General features: G+C 46.8%; 1 pseudogene; it reads left to right on the top strand.

The window, feature by feature from the left end:
• The first annotated feature begins 328 nt into the window (after positions 1-328).
• LOC149299251 (neural-cadherin-like) lies at positions 329-26,705 on the top strand (annotated as a pseudogene).
• Positions 26,706-27,314: the final 609 nt, after the last annotated feature.

Here is a 27,314-nt window from a genome sequence, read left to right as displayed (position 1 = left end):
GGGTCGGTGCACGAGAACTGGCCCATAGGGACTAAAGTGAATGGGTTAAACATCCCCCTGAACAGGATCAGCCCCCAGCGTTGGTGCTCCGGGGTAACAGGTCGCCGGCTGCATCTGGAGCTGCTCGGGGACAGAGGGTCTCTGTTTGAGGTCTATTTCCACCACAGGTATGCCGAGCTGTCTCTGAAGACCACCCAGGTGCTGGACAGGGAAGAGAGCTCCCGCTATGTGTTCAGGCTGGGGCTGTGCTGCCAGCGGTGCTCCTCTCCGGGGCATACCGTCAGCGAGCTGGCCGTGCTCACCGTGCACGTGTTGGATGAGAATGATAATGCCCCCCCGGTTTGCCCCCGTAAACCGCTCCACGATCAACCTGGGTGAGACGGCGGGGCTGAGGTCCGTGGTGTTCAAAGTCTCTGCCCACGATCCGGATCAAGGGACCAACGCCGAGCTGGTGTACTTCGCCGAGCCCACCAGCGACTACTTCTTCATCGTTCCGAAGACCGGCCAGGTGGTCCTGGTGTGGTCCCTTCTCAACGTCAAGAAGCCCCTCAACCTGACTGTGTGTGCCCGGGACCACGGCCAGACCCCGCTGCGCAGCGCCCCCCTACAGCTGCGTATCTGCCCCAGGGCCAAGACGTTTTCGGTGCCCAGTAAAGAGGAGGCATCTCCGGGCATCTTCAGGCGGAAGAGGGCATCCCCCGTGCCCCAGGCGTTCTATGCCATCTCCATAGCAGAAGACGCCGCCCTGGGCTCTGCTGTGAGGGCCCTGGAACCTGGAGAACTCAGTGGCTCCTCATTCCAGCCAGTCTCCCCTGGGGACTGTCCCATTGGGGTGAACTGGGAGACCGGCGCCGTGACCCTCTTCAGGACCCTGGACAGAGAGTCCGTCGCCAAACACCTCTGTCTCTTCAGAGTGCTGGATGGCACCGGTAAGGGGTCCATTCGGAACTCTGGTTTCCCCCTTTCTCTCTGTTTCCCCCTTTCTCTCTGTTTCCCCCTTTCTCACTGTCTCCCCCTTTCTCACTGTCTCCCCCTTTCTCTCTGTCTCCCCCTTTCTCCCTTCTCTCTGTCTCCCCCTTTCCCTCTCTCTCTGCTTGGAGTGATGCTGTGGGGGTGTAAATGTATATTTCGTTGTGAGGGGTATCGGGGTAATGCAGTTATATGAGGGTCTGGGTTCCCTTTCTGGTGATCTTCACTTATCTGAGTGATTTATTAACTCTTTGGGTGTATTAACTCGTTGGGTGTATTAACTCGTTGGGTGTATTAACTCGTTGGGTGTATTAACTGGTTGGGTGTATTAACTCGTTGGGTGTATTAACTGTCTGGGTGTATTAACTCGTTGGGTGTATTAACTCTTTGGGTGTATTAACTCTATGGGTGTATTAACTCGTTGGGTGTATTAACTCGTTGGGTGTATTAACTCGTTGGGTGTATTAACTCGTTGGGTGTATTAACTCGTTGGGTGTATTAACTCTTTGGGTGTATTAACTCGTTGGGTGTATTAACTCGTTGGGTGTATTAACTCGTTGGGTATGTACAGATAAAGGACAGCCAGCCGGTATCACTCTCTAGCTGATGCAGAACAACTCTCTGGCTCCGGATCATGGGAGTTATAGTCCATAACAAAATCAGCTAGCTATTTAACCCAGATGTTTTGTACAGAATGCCACCCCATGTCATTGTCCTAAACACTCTGCATTGGTGACGTGTTTCATGTCTCTCACAGTCACTGCGTGTTAACATGTGCTTCTCAATGTGTTAGGAGACTGTAAGGGTTAAATACCAGGAGCCCCTCTTATTTTAACCTTTCTCAAAATAAATGTGAATTATTACTTCCCAATCTTCATCGGCTAGCTGGCAAGAGTTACCTGCACTATCCAGTGTAAAGTAGTGGGTGCTGGCGTAAACTCCCAACACGGGTGGTAACGTATAATGAGTGATCCTGGCGAGACCCGCTTCTATCAGTTTTAAGTGCGTTGGTATTGACTGGCTCCTCTCGGAGATAAGGGGAATGATGCGTTATCAGCTGGGTGACATCACAGCCTTCGCCGCGCACTAGATCGCGATCAGTCTGGAGTTAATGAAAGATAAAATAGTGGAATTTATGCATCAGAAAGATATCGGCTCGTGTGCCGGGACGTGCAACGCTGACGCACGCGTTTGGGGAGAACGCACCCCGGCAGGAGACGTTTAGTGGCTTGAGATGTCTCCGCGCGCATGGTATACATTTGGATGCGTTGCTGTGTTATGCAGATTGGATATTTTTCTCATTGAATATCTTGCAGGTGGCGGTTGGAATCACAGATATTAATGACTGCAAGCCGGAATTTCAGCAGCGAATCTATAGCAAGGATAACGTACCTGAAACAGTGCCTGCGGCAGCCGCTCTCTTACAAGGTTAATGTGATAGTCCTTGCTGGCGTGGGGGGGTCTTATAGCTCTCTACCCGTACGCCCCACGTGATAGAATGCACTTTTCAGGTGATAACTCTCGCTTCTTGGTATATTAGGAGATAGCGGCTGAGAAGAGGATCTATCTGTTAATTACTGTAGGAGGTAGCATTTATTATGCGCTTAGAAACCGAGACTGACTCTTCTCCGTTCTGGGATTGGAAAACTTTCATTTTTTAAGACTGTCATATTTCTATAGTATAATATATGGTATAATATATAGTATAGTATATGGTATAATATATAGTATAGTATATGGTATAATATATAGTATAATATATGGTATAGTATATGGTATAATATATAGTATAGTATATGGTATAATATATAGTATAATATATAGTATAATATATAGTATAATATAGCTTCCTGCATCAGTCGGAAAGATGTCACCCATGCGGTGAGATACTCGGTGCTCTATTTCTATAATGCTCCTACTTCCAGAAGTGGAATTAGCAGAGTATGTATATGTGTGTGTGTGTGTGTTTATGTATGTGTGTTTGTGTGTGTATGTATGTGTGTTTGCATGTATGTATATGTATGTGTGTGTGTATGTATGTGTGTGTATATATATGGATGTATGTGTGCGTATGTGTGTGTGTATAAATATTTTTGTGTGTATGTATGTATGTGTGTATGTATAAGTGTATTGGGTAAAATGTAATTTTCCCTTTAAGGCTTCAAAATAATTTTCACCCAGTGATATCTGGGAAACAAAGAAAGTGAACGTCGAGCGATCAGCAGCAGACTCAATTACAGCCGTAATCCCCCAAACCGTCCGATTGTCCTACTATAGGGCTGTTTCAGCTGCCAGCTGTATTGATGTGTAATTATATGGTGTATCAGAGCGCCGCGCATGCTTATTGTTGTTATGTTTGCTTCTAACCAGTGACAGCCACCGACTGCGACTGAATGGCGAGGTTTCCTATTATTCTTTGAGCCCCGATTTTGGCATCTCCGAGGAGGGCGTTATCAGCCCCGTCCGGGAGTTGGATTACGAGAGGCCCAACCATCTTTACGAGTTTGTGGTTCTGGCGATAGACCACGGAGAAGACCCAAACACCGGGACAGCCACCGTCCGCATCCGTGTCTCCAACGTGAACGATGAAGCTCCGGAGTTCTTTCAAACCACGTAGGTTGCAGCTCACGAGACTCTTCTTAGTTAGGGTAGTGCCGACATGTAGGTGGCAAACCTTTCCCCTTCACAGCGTGGAAGTAATGGATCCAAAACAGATTCAAACTTGAGAGTTTTGGGCAATCTTTCCCAAAGATTAATTGTTAAACTTTGGGCAATTTTCTAAGCTTTGCTTCCAAAGGGGAGGGCAATACAATGCTAGGTGATCATTTTAGAAGAGGGATAGTGTTGTCAGGTAATTAACAGCCACTCTGAATGTCATTCCCGTTCAGCAATGTGTGATCTATACTGCCCCCCGCAGGCCGGGGTAATGGTGCACGCGCTCCGCGAGGCGTATGAAATGCCGTTTCTGTTGTCCTGTATGTTGCACTCGCTCTACCCGGGGTGCCGTATATAGCCCTGATTGTCAGAATGATTGCAGGGCCATTAGTCAGTTTAATGAGCGTGAGATGGTCGTTTAAAGAGAGGCGTCTCGAGGGGCCAAAGTTTGTTTTGTTTTGTCCATTAACGCATCTCGGTGTATTGCCGGAATCTTTCTTCTCTCCCTTCTTCTCCCCATCACAAACTTGCACCTTCTGTAACTGATACATTGTTGCCCTACTTTTATTCTTTAAAGCCTCCTTTGTCTTGCGAGACCTTCCTGCAAAGTATTCCAAACTCCCATCTCTCTCCCCCTCGTCACTTTATAGCTTTAAAACTGTCAAAGCTAAAATCAATTTGCTCGTTAGACCGGAGGCAAAGACAGGGCCTTGGGCTATAATTTGTTGCCGAGCGGCGTTAGCTTCCCTCCAGCCTGGTGCATTAAACGAGGGATTCCCAAATAATCTCCTCTCCAGTCTCCTTCAATTTGCAGCCGTGTGATCCGGACAGAGCAGACGTCTCGGCGTAATGGCCGTTGGTTACCCTTTTTTCTCATTCAGGGTTTTCTCATTTCATATTTCTTCCGCTTGCACAAATTCATGCAATTGTTTTTTTTCTTTTTTAACCTATTATTAACGATGACATGTCTGTAACTGCCGCGATTCTTTGGAGCGCGATACGTTTTAAAGCCGGGCATAGAACGTCTATTACGTCTCTGCCTGGGAGAAGGTCACGGTTCGGTCTTTTTTCTTTATGGCGTAAAATATTGTAGCTTCACTCCCATAACCTAATACATTGTAATACATTGCGGTTCATCAAGTCTCTCCCAACAAAGGCTCGAGAGTTTGTCCCAATACGATCCATAAATGAAAGGCGACTGCATAGACTTCATTCTATAACTTCTTTGCCAGGGCCGGTGAGGCTGGGATGAGTTTTTAGGTTCAGAAGACCAGTAGGTTTGGTGTTGGCCGAGCCTCGGGGTAGGAGGTAGCACTGAATGGGTCTCTTGGCAGCGTTTCTCTGCGGAGGAACTTGATTATGTACTCCGTTTTCCAGATACAGAACGTTTGTATCGGCGGAAGCTGCTCCCAACACCCTGGTTGCCACCGTACATGCCTTTGATCCAGATGGAGATCATGTGACTTACAGCATTTCGGAAGGAAATAAAGAAGGGAGCTTTATTATTGATTCCGAGAAAGGTACGTAGAGCTATATTTTGTATACATCCATAACTAACCCCCTCTCCATGCCACCGATGCTTTTTACAGATACCTGACGTTTTCTCGCATATTCTGCTACATAAAGAAGAAAATTAGTCATCGAGATAAAATCGAGTTCCTCACCAGAATTCCGTCACAGTAACTATAACTTGAAGTTCCTAAATAGTTGAGTAGGGGGTATCACTTACCCTGGGTTAAGGATTTGTAACAATGGGACTGATTTATCCTCAAACCATTTAACAGGAATAATCCGTCTTGGGTCTAACCTGCTTCCAAAGCATCATGGAGCCGAGTATGTTCTGTATGTGACCGCCACAGATGACAACGCTTCGGGGGGTCCTCACAGCCTCACCAGCACAACTACGGTTGTAGTGACAGTCGATGACTTCAACCAGAACAAGCCCGTCTTCCATCAGGTACCTCATACATTAAGTCAAACTCCAGAAAACCGCTTAGGAGAATAATCCCTTACTGAACGCCAATGAACTAAAGCCGCGTTAGAACTGTCCTTGGCTCCAAGATGTAGCCAGATCCTAAAAGAAATGTGTGGATTTAACGTTATTTCCAGTGTGCCCAGTACCGTCACCACACCGTAGTCCTGGAGAACCAGCCCCCAGGAATGTTTGTGTTGCAGGTGGAGGCGAAAGACGCAGACGTTGGCGTCAACGGTCAAGTGAAGTACGGGATCGTTCATCGCGAGGGCTCTCTTCCTGCATTCAGCATCCATCCGGACACAGGTGCCACCGCCTCCTATACCTTAAAGCCGTTTAAACATTGTATGGAGAGACGGGCTGCGGCACGGTGACCGAGGACACACTTTCCTCCCAGTGTATTTGTGTTCTAGGTTTTTAATATGCTTTTTGCTGGATTGGTGGATACGCTTCTACCCTTCTACCCCAGGGTCAACAGCCAGAGGTGACATCAGGGAGCTTCATTTGATTCTGTTAAAACCAGTGGGTCAGATAGGCTCGGTGATGCAGGTTTTAACCATGGTTGTAGGTCAGGTTAATCAGCCAAGGTGTTTTTCTCAAAAGCTTATGAGAAAATGTTCTTCACGTGTTATAGCAGGAATTGCCAGTCACATCGCCTCCGTCCTTTCTTTAACACGTTTCCCACGCAGGAGTCCTGACAACCCTTCAGAGCTTTGATCGGGAGAAGCAGAAAGAGTTCCCCGTCACCCAGTAGCGTACCTAGCGGGGGGCGGGGGGGGCGGTCCGCACCGGGTGCCGCTCATCAGGGGGGTGCCAACTTGCCAGCACCCCTCCAGAGACGGACAGTAATGTCCGCCGCTGGAGGAGCAGGCTCGCGAGGGAGCGGTATCGGAGGTCTTTAACAGACCTCCGGCTCCCTTGAGTGATGTTAAGCCGGTTCCCTTAAAATCACTCAAGGGAGCCGGAGGTCTGTTAAAGACCTCCGATACCGCTCCCTCGCGATCCGCGCGGCAACTGCTGCTGTGCGCCGGGGTTTGTTGTCAGATAACGGCGCACAACACTGAAGCCGCGCCCACCGATGTCCGTGCCCTCTGAACCCGGAAGAAGACAGAAGAAGCGGAGCGAAGAGGAAGAAAAGTAGCTGACTGCGTAAGAAGAAAAGAGGAAAGGTAGGAAATCATTCAGTGAGAGTGGATTGGTATGTGTGGATTGGTAAATGTGGATTGGTATGTGTGGAATCTGTGGATTGGTAAATGTGGATTGGTATGTGTGGAATCTGTGGATTGGTAAATGTGGATTGGTAAATGTGTGAGTGATGGATGTTATGCTGTACCATTTCCAATGTCTTTTTCATTATATAATTATGCTCTAAAGTACATCATAACTCCCATCACTCTATACCGTTCCATACAGTGGCAGAGCTGGGAGACAGAGGCCTTGCACCCCCACTCCTGAACTCCTGAAAGGTAAGTGAACTTCAAAGGGGGGAAAGGGTAGATAGGAGGGGGTAGATAGGGAGAAGAGAGTGAGACGGGGGGATAGTGGGGAGAAGGGAGTGAGACGGGGGGATAGTGGGGAGAAGGGAGTGAGAAGGGGTAGATAGGGAGAAATCATAGGTGTATAGTTGATTTGTCAAGAAGGCAAAGATGGTATAAGCAGGGTGTTTATGGGACAAAAATAGCACAGGCAGGGTGTTTATGGGACAAAGATGGCACAGGTAGCGTGTTTATGGGACAAAGATGGCATACACTCGGCTGTTTGGGAACAATGCAGACTCATGCTGGGCTGTTTGGGGGCAAAGATGGCACATCCTATGTGTATGTGTAATTTGGGTGCTGGTCAGGTTCTATGTGGGCAATGTGGACGCCCGCTTTGGGGTGTGCAATCTGTGATATATGCCTGTAATTTAGGGGGTTTTATCTATACCTTTTTTTATGTGATTTCTAGTTGATCTATACCTGCAATGCTGTTTCCGTACATTATTATTGTATATCTGCAAATACAGGATTTGTATGTCTGATTCTATGCCTCCAGTGCGGAGTTCACATGTGAACAATAATAATAACAATATTAATATATATATATATATATATATATATATGATTGCTAACAGCAGTCACACTCCTATCATACCCAGGCAACCAGTACATGCTAGAACCTGGGTATGCATGGGCATGATAGCTGTTAACAATCAATGTCTGCCTCAGTATAAAGTGATAGGTGACATGCTGTACCTCTGTCATTGTCTGCCTCAGTATTTAGTGATAGGTGTTATGCTCTACCCCGTGAACGTCTGCCTCAGTATATAGTGATAGGTGTAATGCTGTACCCCCTTCAATGTCTGTGCCAGTATATAACGATAGCAGCTATGCAGTTTTAAAGTGTGTCTGGGTGGGTGCCACATACAGGATCCGCCCCAGGTGCCAAATACTCTAGGTACACCCCTGCCGTCACCATCAAAGCCACAGACCAGGCGGCCGAGCCTCTCATAGGGCTGTGCCAGATCAACATACAGATCCAGGACCAAAATGACAACGACCCCAGCTTTGAGAACAACCACTACGAATGTAATTGAGTCTCCGTGGGTAGAGTATGAGATCTCTACAAGCACCAAGTCCCCATCATGTTCTTCTGTCCTCTTCTAATTATAGCTTTAAGTGATATTCAGCGTTAAGAGTCTTCCTAGATCTGCTGGTCCACAAGAGCTTGGCCAGCTCGCCCATGGGGTATTTGGGACCTCAGTGGACAACATAGAATTCAAATGTTTTTATTCTTGTCCCAGATTTCCTGAGAGAAGATGCTGCCGTGGGAACCAGCTTCCTCTGCGTTGCGGCCCGTGATGACGATTATGGCGTGAATGGAACGATCACGTACTCCGTGTCTGGAGAGGAACCAGTGGCCTTCAGCATTAACACCTCTACGGGGTGGCTTTATGTTCGCCAGCCAATATCTCGGGTAACGTAGCAAGCGTTTACATGCCGTGTTTAGAGAACCAACTTACATTTCAACAAGTGATAGTACTCTTAAATGAAAATATCGCGGGGTCACCTTCTGACCCCAGACCCCTTTATACAATATGACTTATAGTAGGATTGTAAGCCACTATAAATATAATGCAGTAATAAGATATGGCGCACTTGTATCTCTCTTTTGTTCCTAATATTAAGTAACCGGTTTAATGTACATATTGCAAAACTACAATGTATCTCTTATGACAGCGAGTAGCTTTGTGTTTGCATATTTCAACTTTATGCTTTGCAAACACAGCTGGTGGCTTTTTAAGTGGGGACGTAACGGGGCTTTTTGGATAGTTTTAAGGCATTGTCAAGCTGTCATGTTTGCTTTTTCTGAAATCCAAAGTCTCTACGGCCAGACGATGACATCTGGACACTGATTGGAAGGCCCCCGTGTGAGTCCCCGAGGTTACCGCTAAATGAGACTCTCCATTGCAGAATGCCAGCTGTTTGCTGGGAATCATCCACTGTCTTTTTTTTTTTCTTGTTTGTTTGTTTTTTTTTTTGATACGTGCCTCTGGGTAGCTCTGTAATAGGAAATCAGTTGGGCGATAGAATGAAAAACCCTCTAGAAAAAGTACCATACAACTAAATAACACTGAGTACCAGAGTATGTGAGTGGTGCATGAAACTCCTCAACCATCTGTCACTCACAGCTTTTAAATCAATTGGGAGAGCAGTTTTGGGTTTGTTTTTTTTGTCGGGGAGGTTGCTGAATGGAGAAGGTTTAAGTGAATGTAATTAATTTTTTTGTCTTAACCTTTTTTTTCCCATCAGAAATCATTAATAACACTAGCAGTCACCGCCGCGGACGGAGGAAATAGAAGCACGCAGGTGGAAGTAGCCGTTCGAATCACAGATTCTCAGAATCAGCCTCCGGTCTGGGAAAAACAAAGATATGACCTGGTGATTCCAGAAAATACCATGAGAGAGACGCCTGTTGTGGTATGACGTGACCTCTGACCTGGAAACCAGTGGAATTTTTCCACCCGTCGGTGGGAACTGTACAATGCTTCCAGCCATTGGTTGGGCACCTTACAATGCTTCCAGCCATTGGTAGGAGTCATAGAAGGATTCCGCCCATTGGTGTATGATCTCATTTGAATAAGGATTTCTCCCTCATGCCTGGCTACCAGGGATCATACCCATCTAGACATCTGCTTCCCGTTAGGCCTGATATGAAACTAGTGAGAGGAAACGGGGGTATGGAGACATCACCTCTAAGGAGCTTTAATCACCCTTCTAATGTCTGTCATTTCCGAGTGGACTTCCTGCTGTTGAGGGCTTCTTTTTACTGTAATTTACTGTTAATTACACAATGTTTTGCCATTCCTACAGACCGTTAAAGCTTCCTCACTGCTGGGAGACCCTCGTGTGACGTACAATTTAGAGGAAGGATTGGTCCCAGAGACTAACATGCCCGTTCGTTTCTACCCGACGGTAAATCGAGAAGAAGGCTCTGCCTCCGTTCTTGTAGCTGAACCTTTAGATTATGAAACAACCAGGACTTTTATCCTGAAGATCCGAGCTCAGACCGTTGCTGCTGTGCCATTGGCTGCCTTCACTACGGTGTACATTAACATTACAGGTAGAATCTCCGGATATCAATTATGTGCCTGCGCTGCTAGAAGAGCAAATGTGAAGCCGGACTTGTTTATATTGCAGATGTGAATGACAATGTGCCCTTCTTTACGTCGTCCATATATGAGGTCACCGTTACAGAAGGCCTTGAATTGGGAACATTTGTCCTCCAGGTGTCTGCATCTGACCAAGATCTCGGACTGAATAGAGAGGTGAGTTCATACGTGAAACCTCATCACACGCACACTCTGACTCCTATAGCTCTGTGTTCCTAGGTATACTAAATGCGGTACCAACTTATAAAATCTGCACCCATTGACGCATGTTCTTCAGATATCCCTGGTCCTTCTAGCCATAGCATATATTCCTGTAATTTGCACATGTAAAACAAAGTGCTTTATGGCCATATCAATCCGTAGGACAGGGCCATACCAATCCGTAGCACTGGGGCATACCAATCCGTAGGACAGGGGCATACCAATCCGTAAAACGGGCATACCAATCCGTAAAACAGGGGCATACCAATCCGTAAAACAGGGGCATATTAATCCGTAAAATAGGGCCATACCAATCCATAAAACAGGGCCATACCAATCTGTAGGACGGGCATATCAATCTGTAAAACAGGGCAATACCAGTCTGTAAAACAGGGCCATACCAGTCTGTAAGACAGGGGCATACCAATCTGTAGGACAGGGGCATACCAATCTGTAAAACAGGGCCATACCAATCTGTAAAACAGGGCCATACCAATCTGTAAAACAGGGCCATACCATAGGGGCCGTACTGGTTCAAAGGACAGGGGTGTATACCAATTCATAGCACAAGGCCATACCGATCCATAGGAGAGGGGTGTATACCACTTCATAGTACAGGGCCATACTGATCCGTGGGACACGGCTATACCAATATCTACACTAGACCGGGGGTCAGCACGTTAACTAGAGTTACTGATGCCACATAGGGGGGTTTTCTTGCCTGATAACACTGTCTGTTATTAGGGATAGATTGTTGATTGTTGAGGGGTCACGTGTCAGTTAAAGCCACAAATAAATAATAAAGAGAAATTAAATTGGTTTGCGGCAGAGCAGACAGACATTTTGCTCATCGGATCGCAGCATTTCCTGCGCACCGGCATTACTGTTACATTAATAATATATGTAGTCCTGGCAGCACATGTTCAGTAAAAGCTTCCAGGCCTTTGCAACAAAGAGCATTAGTGATTTTCCATCAGTTCCACCTTATATCAGCAAAGTGTTTTCAGGCCAGCCTGCGCTAACTGTGGTCTGATTGTCTTGCTCCAGATCACCTATTCTATTTTAGAAGATCGCAGCGGAGACCATGCTCTGTTCCACATCGATCCCCAGACAGGAGTCAATTACACAGCTGTCGTGTTTGACCGGGAGACCAAGGGCTCGTATCTCCTAGACGTTATGTCGTCAGATGGATCAGAGTCTGCTCGACCTGGAAAACATGGGCAACCCAATTCTGGTGAGGATAATATGGGGTTTATTTTGGCACAGTGGCCTTACTGCTCAACAGAAATGCAGCATACATCCCAAGATCTATTACTAAATAGTTGCCCACAACCCTCCCCATCCCTAGGTCCTGCCGAGATGCCCATAGCCCTCCCTACCCCAAGGTCTGATCCTGCTGAGATAACCATGCCACTCCATACCCCAAGGTCTGTTCCTGCTAAGTTGCCCACAAACCACCCCCATGTATGTTCACAAAGCAGTGCCCATAGCCCACAGCCCATAAAACCCCAATGCCTCATCCTGCTGAGGTGCCCATAGCCCTTCATACCCCAATGTCTGATCCTGCTGAGGTGCCCATAGCCCTTCATACCCCAATGTCTGATCCTGCTGAGATACCCATACCCTTCCATACCCCAACGTCTGATCCTGCTGAGATACCCATGTCCCTCTTTACCCCAACATCTGATCCTGCTGAGATACCCATACCCCTCCACACCCCAACATCTGATCCTGCTAAAATACCCCAAAGTCTGATCCTGCTGCAGTGCCAGAGGGAGGGTCAATTGTTACGTTGGTAACTCTCAGCCCTGTTACCTCCTCACCTTTTAAATATTTAGGGTTGGGTACACCTGTCAACATGTAAAGAAACCCAGGGATTAACTCATGCAGTTCTGTTTGTATAAAATGACTTTAAGCTGCCAGAAGCTTATGTAAATCATGTCACTTTTTGTGTACTTAAATTAAGTTATGCACAAAAAATGAAATGTATTCTTTTATGCAATGCTAATGAAAATTATTCTAGAAGCAGCTTCAGGCTTCACAAACGGCTTATTATTGTGAATTTAGAATGGTGTTCGGAAGGATCTACATCCTAACTCTCCTCTGAAGAGCAGCGCGGTTTGCAAATGAGAACAAATGAACCCCAATAAAATGCGTTATTGGGGCGATTGGGCCAGAAATTTTTTTTAAAAAAAATGAGCCATTGACATGGGGCATCAGTTATACTCGTGTTATCCATTGAAACAAATTCCCGTCCACATTCATCTCATCTTCAAGAGCTTTGGAATAACGCGGCTGTATAAATTGTTTCCGAGCCGCAGGGTCTGTCCGCGGATTGTCTGCATATTAGTTTTCCGTGAAGAGACAGATACTTACTTTCTTCTTATTGAAGTTGAAGATGGCAGAGGAATGAGTTCCACCGGTACGGCAACTATTCATGTTCTAGATATCAACGATCACGCTCCGGTGTTCACCCAGGATACGTGGCATGCTACAGTCTGGGAGACAAGTGAAATCAACTCTAACGTCCTTCAGGTGGTGGCAGTAGATGAAGATGACGGAGAAAACGCTTTATTGTCATTCAGCATCGTTGGAAGAGACCCAGGCCACGCATTCACTATTGAAAGCAACCAAAAGGAGAAACACGCGATAATTAAACTTAATAAGAAGCTGGATTATGAGATCCCTGAGGAACGGAGATTTAACCTTACCATCGAGGTCCGGGACTGTGATTTTTCTTCAGTTTCCCACTGCCTGATCGAGTTACAGGACTGCAATGACCATCTGTTTTGAAAGTGCCCCCTTTCTTGGAAAATATAACCGTGGGCTCTACCGTTACGCATGTCACAGCTTCTGACGCCGACTCCGAATTAAATGGACAGTTTGCTTATGGCATTCACGCGGAGTCTGATGTCTTCGGTCAGTTTTATGTTGACCAAAGTGGGGCTGTCAAAGTGGTGAAAGCCCTAGACCGGGAGGTGACTTCCCAATACCACCTGGTCATTGTAGCCTCAGACCGGGGTATCCCAGTTCAAACAGGAGGCGCAACTGTCATTCTAGACCTTCTGGATGTTAACGACAACGGGCCAGCATTGGCTGCTCCGTACAAACCTATTGTTTGGGAAAACGCAGTCTGGCCTCAGAGCGTCCATGTCAACGAGACATCGGATTTTTTGTATGCTGTGGATCTGGATACTGCAGAGAACGGAGCCCCGTTTACTTTTACTTTGCCAAATGACCATCAGAATTATATCTTTATGTTCTCTGTCCCAGATGCATTATTTTACATGTTTTGGCTCAGAAATCTAATTTTCTTCTTGTCACCAAGTCTTTAATAACCCTTCCTATCCCCCCCCCCCGAACATCAGTTTGGTTATACGTACGTTCTCTTGATAAAGAGGCAGGAATAATGTTTGTTTTTAAATTGATTATAGAGACCCGCGGTGAATGGTGGCTGTAAGATAAAGGTCGTTCTAGACATGTCATTTTTTGCTAGAAGATTTATAAATATGAATTTTATATATGTACATAAAATGAATGAATAATTTAAGCATACGAGAGATCGAAACAAAGGAAAAAATAATTAATCTCCTTGCCAAGGACAGACGCGCATGCCCACTCTTATTTTTTATTTATTTTTTTACATTTTTTAAGTAGGCTAATGACATGTAAAATATAAGAGTTGATATTTATTAGATCGCTTTAAATCTGCACAATGAGTTTACATCCAAAAATCCCTCCTGGGAAACGCCGCCAAGTGAAAGTGAGCAGCAACAGCGAATGAATAATCTTTAGGCAACGTTAATGGCTGTCAGTTATTTTCATTCCGCGCTTAACTGAGCTAAACAGGAGGGACGTATTGGAAATTAGTCCTAGTTAATTCTCCGGCAGGGCATGCTGATCGTATATTGTACAGTTCCTGACAGCAGAATGTAGGACAAATGATTAAAAATACAGATGGGCACGAATGCAGACATACTTATGAATGTCTTACCATTTTTTCTTGTTTAAAACAGCCGGGTGGTCATCAGCAGAGATTGGGAAGGTCGTTGTGCTGGATGAAGATGAATGGGATACAAAACACTATTCCGCCGTCTCTCAAATACCCAGGTGAGTTCCATGGCTCGAATAACACACGCATTTCATGGTCATTAATGCACTTCACTATTGACACGCAATGGGTTATAGGTTGACCATGTCGGCCGGTGGCTGACCAGTTGCTTAAAGAGGTCTCAGAGAAGTTGATGGATATTTATTCATCAATCCAGAGGTAAATTGGAATACTCTGTCATGACAAGTGTTTGAGATGTCAGACTTTGATCATTCAGGTGGATCACTGCTAAGGTAGGACGATCTTTAGTGCCGGTCTATAAGGTGTATGAAGGAACTGGATGACACGTCTGGTGTATGAAGGATTGAGCAGACGTGTCTGGTGTATGAGGGAGATAGATGTGTCTGATAAATGACGGAGTGAGAGGACATGTTGTATAAGAGAGGAAGTAGACGTGTCTGGTGTATAAGAGAGGGAGAAGACGTGTCTGGTGTATGAGGGAGAGAAAAGATGTGTCTGGTGTATGAGGGAGAGAGAAGACGTGTCTGGTGTATGACGGAGCAAGAAGACGTGTCTGCTGTATGAGGGAGAGAGATGATGTGTCTGGTGTTTGAGGAAACGAGAAGACATCTCTGGTGTATGAGGGAATGGGATGACATGTCTGGTGTATGACGGAGCAAGAAGACATGTCTAGTGTAGGAGGGAGAGAGAAGACACGTCTGGTGTATGAGGGAACGGGATGACACGTCTGGTGTATGAGGGATTGAGCAGACGTGTCTAGTGTATGAGGGAGATAGATGTGTCTGATGAATGACGGAGTGAGAGGACATGTCAGTTGTATAAGAGAGGTAGTTGACGTGTGGTGTATAAGAGAGGGAGAAGACATGTCTGGTGTATGAGGTAGAGAAGAGATGTGTCTGGTGTATGAGGGAGAGAAGAGATGTGTCTGGTGTATGAGGGAGAGAAGAGATTTGTCTGGTGTATGAGGGAGAGAAGAGATGTGTCTAGTGTATGAGAGAGAGAAGAGATGTGTCTGGTGTATGAGGGAGAGAAGAGATGTCTGGTATATGAGGGAGCGGGATGACATGTCTGTTGTATATGAAAGGGATGGGACAACTCTGGTGTATGAGTAAGCGAGCAGACGTGTCTTTTTAATGAGGGAGAGAGAAGACGTGTCTGGTATATGAGGGAGATAGGTTTGTTTGTTGTATAAGAGAGGGAGAAGGCATGTCTGGTGTATGAGGGAATGAGAAGAAATGTCTGGTGTATGAGGGAGCGAGCTGATGTGTCTCGTGTATGAGGAAGATAACTGAAGTGTCTGGTCTATAAAGGAGAGAGAAGACATGTCTGTTGTATAAGAGAGGGATAAGACGTGTCTGGTGTATGAGGGAGGAGATGTGTCTGGTGTATGAGGGAGAGAGAAGACTTGTCTGGTGTATAAGTGAGAGAACAGATGTGTCTGGTGTATGAGGGAGTGGGATGACGTGTTGTATAAGAGAGGGAAAAGGGATGTCTGGTGAATGAGGGAGCGAGATTACGTGACTGATGTATGAGGGTGTGAGATTACGAGTCTATTGTATAAGGGAGGGAGAAGACATGTCTACTGTATGAGGGAGAGAGAAGATGGGTCTGGTGTATGAAGGACTGAGAAGCCGTGTCTGGTGCATGAAGGAGAGGGAAGGTGTGTCTGGTGTATGAGGGAGCGAGAAGACATGTCTGGTGTATGAAGGAGCGAGAAGAAGTGTATCTGGTGTATCAGGCAGAGAGAAGACATGTCTAGTGTATGAGGGAGAGAGAGGATGTGTATGAGGGAGAGAGAGGATGTGTATGACGGAGAGAGAAGACGTGTCTGGTGTATGAGGGAGAGAGAAGACGTGTCTGGTGTATGAGGGAGAGAGAAGACGTGTCTGGTGTATGAGGGAGAGAGAAGACGTGTCTGGTGTATGAGGGAGTGAGAAGACATGTCTGATGTATGAGGGAGCAAGATAAAGTCTCTGGTGTATGAGGGAGCGAAAAGACATGTATGATATATATATATATATTTTTTTTTTTCCTCCCTCATACACAACACGTCTTCTCCCTCCCTCATAAACCAGACATGTCTTCTTGCTCCCTCATATACCAGACATGTCTTCTCTCTCCCTCATCCACCAGACACATCTGCTTGCTACCTCATACGCCAGATATGTCTTCTCCCTTTCTTATACAACAGACACGTCTTCTCGCTCCCTCATACAACAGACACGTCTGCTCTCTCCCTCATATACGAAACATGAATTCTCCCTCTCTCATACACCAGACATGTCTTCTCTCTCCTTTATACACCAGACACGTCTTCTCTCTCCCTCATACACCAGACACGTCTTCTCGCTCCCTCATAAACCAGACACGTCTTCTCGCTCCCTCGTAAACCAGACACATCTTCTCTTTCGCTCATACACCAGACACGTCTTCTCTCTCCCTCATACACCAGACACGTCTTCTCTCTCCCTCATACACCAGACACGTCTTCTCTCTCCTTCATTCACCAGTCACGTCTTCTCTCTCCCTCATCCACCAGACATGTCTTCTCTGAACCTCATACACCAGACACGTCTTCTCTCTCCCTCATACACCAGACACGTCTTCTCTCTCCTTCATTCACCAGTCACGTCTTCTCTCTCCCTCATCCACCAGACATGTCTTCTCTCTCCCTCATACACGAGACATGTCTTCTCTCTCCCTCATACACGAGACATGTCTTCTCTCTCCCTCATACACGAGACACGTCTTCCCTCTCCCTCATACAGCAGACACATATTCTCTCCCCCTCAAACACCAGACACATCTTCTCTCACCCTCATACACCAGACACGTCTTCTCGCTCCCTCGTAAACCAGACACATCTTCTCTTTCGCTCATACACCAGACATGTCTTCTCTCTCCCTCATACACCAGACACGTCTTCTCTCTCCCTCATACACCAGACACGTCTTCTCTCTCCTTCATTCACCAGTCACGTCTTCTCTCTCCCTCATCCACCAGACATGTCTTCTCTGAACCTCATACACCAGACACGTCTTCTCTCTCCTTCATTCACCAGTCACGTCTTCTCTCTCCCTCATCCACCAGACATGTCTTCTCTCTCCCTCATACACGAGACATGTCTTCTCTCTCCCTCATACACGAGACATGTCTTCTCTCTCCCTCATACACGAGACACGTCTTCCCTCTCCCTCATACAGCAGACACATATTCTCTCCCCCTCAAACACCAGACACATCTTCTCTCACCCTCATACACCAGACACGTCTTCTCTCTACCTCATACAGCAGACATGCCTTCTCCCTCTCTTATACACTAGGCACGTAATCTCGCACCCTCATACACCAGGCACGTAATGTCGCACCCTCATACACCAGACGTGTCTTCTCACTCCCTCATACACCAGACATGTCTTCTCTCTCTCTCATCCACCAGACACATCTGCTTGCTATCTCATACGCCAGCTATGTCTTCTCCCTTTCTCATACAACAGACATGTCATCTTGCTCCTCAAACACCAGACATGTCTTCTCGCTCCCTCATAAACCAGACACGTCTTCTCGCTCCCTTATAAACCAGACACGTCTTCTCGCTCCCTCGTAAACCAGACACATCTTCTCTTTCGCTCATACACCAGACACGTCTTCTCTCTCCCTCATACACGAGACACGTCTTCCCTCTCCCTCATACAGCAGACACATATTCTCTCCCCCTCAAACACCAGACACATCTTCTCTCACCCTCATACACCAGACACGTCTTCTCTCTACCTCATACAGCAGACATGCCTTCTCCCTCTCTTATACAATAGGCACGTAATCTCGCACCCTCATACACCAGACGTGTCTTCTCACTCCCTCATACACCAGACATGTCTTCTCTCTCTCAAATGCAACAGATACATCTGCTTGCTACCTCATACGCCAGCTATGTATTCTCCCTTTCTTATACAACAGACATGTCATCTTGCTCCCTCATACACCAGACACGTCTTCTCGCTCCCTCATAAACCAGACACGTCTTCTCGCTCCCTCATAAACCAGACACGTCTTCTCGCTCCCTCATAAACCAGACACGTCTTCTCTTTCGCTCATACATCAGACATGTCTTCTTGCTCCATAAGACATGTCTGGTGTATGAGGGAGCAAGAAGACATGTCTGGTGTATGAGGGTGAGAGAAGACGTGTCTTTTGTATGATAAAGAGAGAAGATGTGTCTGGTGTATGAGAGAAGACGTGTCTGGTGTATGAGGGAGAGAGACGACATGTCAGGTGTATGAGGGAGTGAGCAGACGTGTCTCTTGTATAAGAGAGGGAGAATACATGTCTGATATATGAGGGAGCAAGAAGACATGTCTGATATATGAGGGAGAGAGTTGAAGTGTCTGGTGTATGAGGGAGAGAGAAGACGTGTCTGGTGTATGAGGGAGAGAGAAGACGTGTCTGGTGTATGAGGGAGAGAGAAGACGTGTCTGCTGCATGAGGGAGAAAGAAGACGTGTCTGGTGTATGAGGGAGAGAGACGAAGTGTCTGTTGTATGAGGAAGAGAGAAGATGTGTCTGGTGTATGAGGGAAGATGTGTCTGGTGTATGAGAGAAGACGTTTCTGGTGTATGAGAGAGTCAGCAGACGTGTCTGGTGTATGAGGGAACGAACAGACGTGTCTGGTGTATGAGGGAACAAACAGACATGTCTGGTGTATGAGGGAGAGAGACGACATGTCTGGTGTATGAGGGAGAGAGACGACATGTCTGGTGTATGAGGGAGAGAGACGACATGTCTGGTGTATGAGGGAGTGAGCAGACGTGTCTGTTGTATAAGAGAGGGAGAATACATGTGTGATATATGAGGGAGAGAGCTGAAGTGTCTGGTGTATGCAGAGCCGGCCTTAAGTATTCTGGTGCCCTGTGCGGACTACTCTTCTGGCGTCACCCCCATCCCCTTCTCACTGCCCCTCCCCCCACTCTGCCCCTTCTCACTGACCCCCCCTTCCCCTTCTCACTGACCCCTCCTCTGCCCCTTCTCCCTATCCTTACTTACCTCGTTGCCGGAGTCCTGCGGTGGAAGCGGGAGGCGTCCGTCTTCCCGATCTGCCGCGGTGCATGCTTCACAGCTGAGCGCCGGAATATTAAGAGTGAGGGGCGCCGAGCGGTCGCTGAAAACGTCACGAGCGACCGCTCGGCGCCTCTGCCAGGACTTAAATTGAAACATCGGGGTTTTTTTGTTTGTTTTAACTTTATTTAACATCATCCATGTTAAATAAAGTTAAAAAAAAAACAAAAAACAGAAAAACGATGCTTTAATTTAAGTCCCAGGCAGGCTCCCCTGTTGCCATGGCGCCCTGTGCGGCCGCACAGGTCGCACACCCCTAAGGCTGGCCCTGGGTGTATGAAGGAGAGAGAAGACGTGTCTGGTGTATGAGGGAGAGAGAAGACGTGTCTGGTGTATGAGGGAGAGAGAAGACGTGTCTGGTGTATGTGGGAGTTAGAAGGCGTGTCTGAGGAAGATAACATTGCATTGACAGTTTTTTTTCTGTAGGTATTTTTGGTTGAACCAAAACAACGCGACAATCCTAATGACCGAGAGACCTCCGCAGGGAACGTACGACCTCAATATTACGGTTTCTGACGGTGTGTGGCCAGATACCTTCTCTACTATCAAAATGTATGTACAAGAGATTGGAAGTGACGCCTTCCGCAGCTTGGTGTCTCTGAGACTCACAAGTAAGTAATAAGTCGTGCGGAGGGGTCTCAGGTAGATTCTTGTAGGACTCCGCTGGGACATTTGATGGGAAGACTGCCTGGTTTGACCATCATAGAGTTTGCACTAGATAAAGAAGTGATGTACAGGTCACCAGAGCTACATATGTATGTAACCATTTCCCTGGACTCCTTTACATTGTACCATAAAGACATTAAAATGATGTAGTATCCCTGCATAGGGATAGAAGGAAATGGTGGGACAGGAACGCTCTTGGCATTAAGTGACCCCTGTCCTACTCAGTGCGTAACCCCAATTCCCTTCCCCGCTCCTATCTGGGTAAATACGTTACTATCTCTGCTTCTCAGTCACAACTTTTTAATCCGCATTTTAGGCATTACAGCAGAGGAATTCATAGAGAAGGATGAGTTTGGAGTCAGCAGACGTGACCAGCTCCAGGCCGTCCTGGCAGACGTGGCAGCTGCCCATCCCAGCCATATCCACATCTTCAGTGTGGTGAATGCAGAGGATAACGCGACCGACGTGACATTTTCAGTATGCAGAGCTGCCTCCTGCCACAAACCCGAGATCTTACGGAGCTTATTGACAGCCCAGAGAGAGAAGGTATGGACAGAGTGTTTATGGCGTTATTACTGAGTAAGAATAACGCTGGCTGTCTCTTAAAATTAATGATATTACAAAACGCAGAATATTTATCAGTCTCGTGATACCTAGATGTATCCTGTTTGTCTTTCAGAGTTTTGTGGAAATAATTCCCTTGATTTTGAATCTCTGAGGGTACAGCTGGGGGTTTATTACTTTATAACAAAAGTAAAGATCTAAGAGCGATGCGTTTTAATCATCTTTATCTGCATTTGTTGTGGGAGGGAGCTGGTCCTGGGGTGCCTAATGGCAACAGAACTGTGATGGTGTCTAGATGAGTTTTTTTGTATTCTTCTCAATGACAGATCCGATCAGTTCTGAAGGAAAGGAATTCCCAAGTATCCATTGATTTCTGTTCGCAGGATGGCGGGTGCGCAGTCAGCAGATCCCCGCCTCTCGTGGATGGAGGTAGCGCATCTTTAGTCTCAATTCCCCAAGTCAGAAACGTGTCCTGCACAGAAACAATTTTACCAGAACTGTTATTCTCTGCTCCAAAACCCTTGCCTGAATGGTGGGACTTGCACATCGTCTCTCACCGGTTACAGGTAGGCAGATTCTCTGGACTATGTTCCCGTGTGACTTATCCCTTACATCACCAACTTCAGACAGTCTACCTTTGGAACTAAAATATTTCCGTTTGTTTTTCTAGGTGTCACTGTTTGACTTTGTTCTTTGGGCCACGCTGCCAGCAGAGTTAGAGAACATTTCACGGCAACGGCTATGCATGGATTCATCCTATCGGCCACTGCTCGGACAGCCATCTATCGCTGGAGTTCGTGAGCGACAGCACAGATGGATTATTACTACAGAGCGGAGCGTCAAGAGACAGTAAGAACTTCATCGCAGTTGGTGAGTATCAGGAAAGGGCGTACAGAGGAGGAGCAGCAGCAGCATGAACAACTAAAGAGCAGAGGCAGAGCCCCTTCTCTCCCTTGTACTGTATAGTTATTATGTACCCCCGGCTGCTTCCTTTTGAACCTTCTTCGGAGGAAGAGAAGCTTGTTTGTTTCGTGGTGTGCTCTAATCAATTCAAACTGAGAAGAAATAGAGAACTAAACCACTTTTATTGAATGTCTACACCGTACAATACAGAGAGTCAAATCACAAATACAATGCAAAGCGTAACAAATCACGAGTAACAAATCACGAGTCAAAATGTAACAAGTACAGTGCAAAGAATAACAAGTACAGTGCAATGAGTTACAAATTACAAGGCTTAGAGATACAAATACAATTATGAAGTCATGAGTAACATGAAGTGAAAGTAACAGTAAGTCTACATTGACAATAATCACAGTTAAATTACATTCTTAGTCTGCTCCGGGTCCAGCCGCACTGCTGTGAATGTGGTTTTGTTTCCATTCCCAAAGAGATTACGAGCAGTCGGCTCCTTCTCATCTTCAGACAAGACCTGACCACGCTGAGGCTTGGCTTTCCAGAGCAGGTGAACGTTACAGACAGAACGGCATCGGATAGACCTGCGCGTAAAAGATAAAGTAAGTTAATTATCACATCGTGAGCCAGATATGTAATTAATGCAGCCACAGGAAAGCTTAAATATTCTCCTTTACTCACAGAAGTAGAATGAAGGCGAATCTTTAAGAGCAGACACAGAGCTGCATTATACTCAACTAACTGACCCTCAGCTAACTCTACATGGAACATAACCAAGACAAGTCACACCAAATACACAACGATTCGAGTCGCACGCAGTCAAATTTACTTAAGGAAAATGTCAACGTCGGGCAGTTAGGGAAGATGAATTACTGACTTCATTTACTTCGGTGCAGGGAGTCAGCCTGACTCAGAATCGCTGCCGCACGGCTTTGATAAATGAGACAGAGGGGAATCGGAAGAAAGCTACTTACAGAGGATCGAACGAGTTGTGACGTCCACGGAGTCATCATGCAGGACAGAAGGTACGGAGCACACGGAGGGCTTGGGCTGGAGATCAGGGCTGACTTTACTGCAGTCACAGACGATAAACCGGGATTAATGCCTAGGGGCTGCTCCACTGGGTTTGCAATCTGCATGGATGAAGAGAAAGGAAGTGTTGAAGAATCATGACAATTTTTATGCATGTTTAATATTATCTGCAGTAGTAAAGCCCCACACCACGTGTTACTGTGACCCGTGTCTGATATGCATGCCATTCTCTGCAGGTTTTGGGAGCCGGATGCCGTTCAGCAGCTCGGAGGCGTTAAGCAGTCATCTACTCGTTCCCACAATCTCCTTCCGCACAAACCCTTTAAAGGCCGTCTCCGCAACGTCGTTCTTAATAAGCAGGTAATGACTTTCTATCACGCAGAGTATTGCTTTCCTCTTACTGCAGACGGCCGCTCTGTAGTGGACGTGGGAGCTGCGGATGCATCCGGTACACTGGATCAGCTTCAGTACTTTGGGGGTCTCTGAGCAGAGGGACGCGGTATAACCAGGTGGGTTAGCAGGATCGTCCCGGCTGGTATCACGTAGGACAGAGGTTGGTAATGATTCCTATAAGACACGAATACATTAGAAAGTTCTTTGTTTGGTAACGTGTATTAACATTCAGTAGCAGATGGGGGGGCTCCTTCTGGTTGGACACGAATTTGACAACTTGAATTCAACAAGCATCTCGACAAACGCGATGAGCAATAAAACACAACTCGCAGATATGCAGCCAAACTGTGTAAGGAGCCGGCTCAATAGACATTCTAAGGGTGACTGAACCGTAAGAACGTAACATGTAGGTCCGTATCAAAGCTTTCCGCCGAGTAATCTGAGCTATTTTGTGCTTATCCTGAGTATGATATCTAATAATTTTCTTGATGCAGTGTGTGTTTCCTTTAACACAGGTGTATGATCTAGCAGTCCCGCTGGAGGCCGTTAATAGCTCCCCAGGCTGCACGAGGAAGGGTACAGCTTGCTCATCACCCGTACCCTGTGACTCTCCTTGCGTCAGTGACCCCCGGACCCCCAGCTGTGATTGCCCACCCGCTCACCAGGACTGCGTAAAAGGTACAGGCTTGGCTTACACCGAGGTGCTCATGGGTAATAACACTACAAGAACATTAAAAAGGAGAGACAAACATGAATGGTTCCACCACCTCGCTGATCAGAATGTCTCCCAATATAAAGTGTGTTTTATATTAAGCCATTTAGAAGAAGTGCTATTTTTCATGCCAATATTTATGTTATATTAAAGAGACTCACCTGAACCGGGACATCTTTGTGAATGCCCAGAGTATAGTGTAGATTATTGGAAAATGGGGAGTCGAGGTGCGATCATCAAGGAATCCATTCGAATGTTTGTGGCCAAAGCTCTGCCAGAAAGGACTCTTCATACATCGCATCATCTGAATGCTCTGCCACCGCCTGGTGCTCTGCTGGGCGATCATTTCTGTATCATAGTGAATAGCGTAATCTGCATTATATACTCATCCTTTTGCAGATGTCCACGAACACTTCTTCCATCCTGGAGGCCACATCCGGTACCTGCTCCCTCATGCTCTCCATCCGCAGCGGACACATTTTCAGGCAACGTTAACACGCAACGCCGACAGCATCATCCTGCGTTTGTCTTCTAAGGACCGGAGCGAATCCATCCACCTGCAGGTACCAAACACAGCATGAAGTCCATACCGTGACACGCGCCATGCTGCACGTTGGGTAGAGTTGCGTCCACATCTGAAGCTCCTGATTCAGAGCAGCCGGTAGATGGGACAGCTTTAGGGTCATTGTATTTCAGCGTTCCCTGCGAGAGCCCACAGTGCTCCACTGTTAGGTGGTCTGGGTCCGCAGCAATGGCGAGCAGCCTGTAGATCATAGCGGAGCTTCAGCACCCGATGGTTAAGCATGACCCGGGGATCTAACGGCACCGTTTGTTTTGTCGAGGTGAGGCATGGGCTTCTAACAGTCTCCTACAATCTCGGAGTGGAACAAAGTTGGCTTGGAAAGGAGGCAGAACGAGTTCACGCTTCGCTTTAATGGAGGAGGGGAGCACAGAGACAACAGCAGCTCACGGGATCTACAAAGATATTAAAGTCGTTCCGAGATGCGCGACTCTGGGAAGCATCAACCAATCGGGTTATCAAGGTAAAAAAAAATTGTTACAGATAGTAAGCGTTTACGCTTTCGCAACAATGGGCTTCAATAAAACTAAAAGCATTTCTAGTGAATGTAAGATTAGAAGCCATCTGTAAATCCATGGGGTATAAAGACTCTCCCTGCCCGTCATTACCTGGAATACACCATACGATGCTGAATTCTCACTGTCCCATCATGCGCTGATCTCCAATTCCTTCTGTGTAATCAGGATGCATAAAGAACGCGAGACTGAACGGCTGCCGCCTGCCCATGGAGAACACGACAGCCTCGCCGGTGTCCATTATAAGCCGGGAAGGAGTGACCGAAGGCTGCGTCTAAGACATCTGTAGCAGTGGCCCCTGCAGCCGCGGCTTTGTCTGCGTTGATCTATGGATGAGCCACGAATGCAGGTATCACCCAACGCGTGCTGGGGTCACAAGACTTCAGAAGAGATTAGAGCTTTGGGGTCTTACCTTGTGATTTCTAAGCATTCCCAGTTAAGCTGCACTCCATACACCGGCATTCACTCCACTCGATTGTTAAACCACCAATCCCATGTGTCGAGGGTTAATGAGAATCGTTGTCCTGTATGAAAGAGAAAAACATTTTGAAACACTTTGTTTATACAGCGCTGGAAGTCCTACCAAGGGTGGATCAGGGCAAGATAAGATTGGTAGCAGCCCTGTTATTCATGATGGATCAAGAAAAAGCATTAAAATATAAAAAATATTCAGTACCTCGCATGCTTCAAGAGGATAATTCTTGTGTCTCCATTCGCAGCGCTGATAGTCTGAATTCTGTTGTGGTCTCAGTGTAAGAGGAGTAAGACCATAAACCAAGGAGTATCACGGATCTGGGCATAGCCAGGACCTTGAGGACACCAGAAAAAACATCTTCCATTAAAACGAAGAAGGCGGCACGAAGACCACGTGAGTTTGTGGGATACAACGTTACATTTTTTTATATGTAATCGTAGCAAGTTTAAGACTTTGTTCCACTCACCAACTAATACCAACCATGGACAATTACAGGCCGGTAACGGGTGGGAGCTGCTGCTGATCCTGGAATTCTGATACAATCCGTACTCCATACGCCTTAAGCCGCTTCATACACAGCTGAAAAGTTAAAGGGATAAAGGCCTTGTGTAACGAGATGGAATGTTTTAATTACCCAAATCACACTCAAAATACATTTATGGGGGGGGGGGGGGGGGGGGAGTAGGCAAGCACAGATTTGGTGCAGGACAGGGTCAATTGGCTGAATGCTCGTTTGGCAACTTGCTGAGACGAACGAACCAATCAGTTTTAATTCGAGTGAATGTTCTCTGCAGGACGCATTCAACGCGACAGAGCTCCAGCTGTGTGATCGGAGCAGCGCCGCGCACGCTTTCTGCAGGAAGACTGGAGGGCTTCATGGAAACGGTCCCTTAAGCTGCGATTCCGAGACGTCTGTCAGCCTGAAGGAGCCGTCAAAGTTCCCTGCGTCGGAGCGGAGCCGTTTTACCAGCGGAGATTTCGGCCGATACTTCTATGACGCGTTCCAAGAAGCTGCCTACATCCAGCAAGTGCTTTCATGCGACAGCTTAAAGGTCTATCACGTGGAAGGAGACGGCTCCCCGGCGGGCAGCCTCAGCACGCTGGCGTCGTCCGGAGCCGAGGGGGACGTGGAGTACGAGGAGGAGATGAGACGGCGGGGGCCAAAGTCTGTGACTCTCTTTAAACTCTACTCTTACACGGCCGCCGAGGATCTGCAGTGAAAGAGCAATGATAAGGAAAGACATCCTATGCTTTTGGCAGAGACTTGCGGTGATAACATTGAGGATTGTGCAGCCAAAGCAACAATGGTTTGATCTGGAGAAGCTGCAGAAATAAAGGAGAGAAAGCGGACCAAAGAGCTTACAGTCTAACCAGTGGTATCCCCCCGCTCACCTTGGGACGGAGTCCGCCGAGTCTGAAGATGTCCAGAACAGCAGCAAACAGGTCTGCAAACCTAGAGCCGGGACAAGAAGCTTGCATTAGTTCTCTAGTTACCCTTTATACCCCCGCGTGACTCCAATTAACATCTAATCACCGCACCCCTATCAAAGCTTTAACGACTCCATTTAACGAGCTCCACCCCGGACTGGGATTCCATTTCCTTACGAGGGCCCAATAAGGATACAGGATTTATTTCATTTTAACATTACGGGGCTCACTCAGCCCACGGCAATTCAGCAGACCCCTGCTGTAAGACACAGACGTGACCCCCCCCCCTTCATGCCTTGCCGCCGGCATGCATTCACCTGTGCCAAAGCCCCAGCGCCCTCTTCTGTTTTCACCTTTAAAGATTGAAATAAACTAATTAAAATGATTCGGCTCTTTGTCCT

Source organism: Sceloporus occidentalis, unplaced genomic scaffold, assembly GCF_023333645.1.
Source record: "Sceloporus occidentalis isolate IW3139 unplaced genomic scaffold, rSceOcc1.0.p SCAF_29, whole genome shotgun sequence".
NCBI lineage: Eukaryota > Metazoa > Chordata > Lepidosauria > Squamata > Phrynosomatidae > Sceloporus > Sceloporus occidentalis.
The sequence above is the reverse complement of the archived record's forward strand: the minus strand, read 5'-3'. Positions and strand labels throughout refer to the sequence as shown.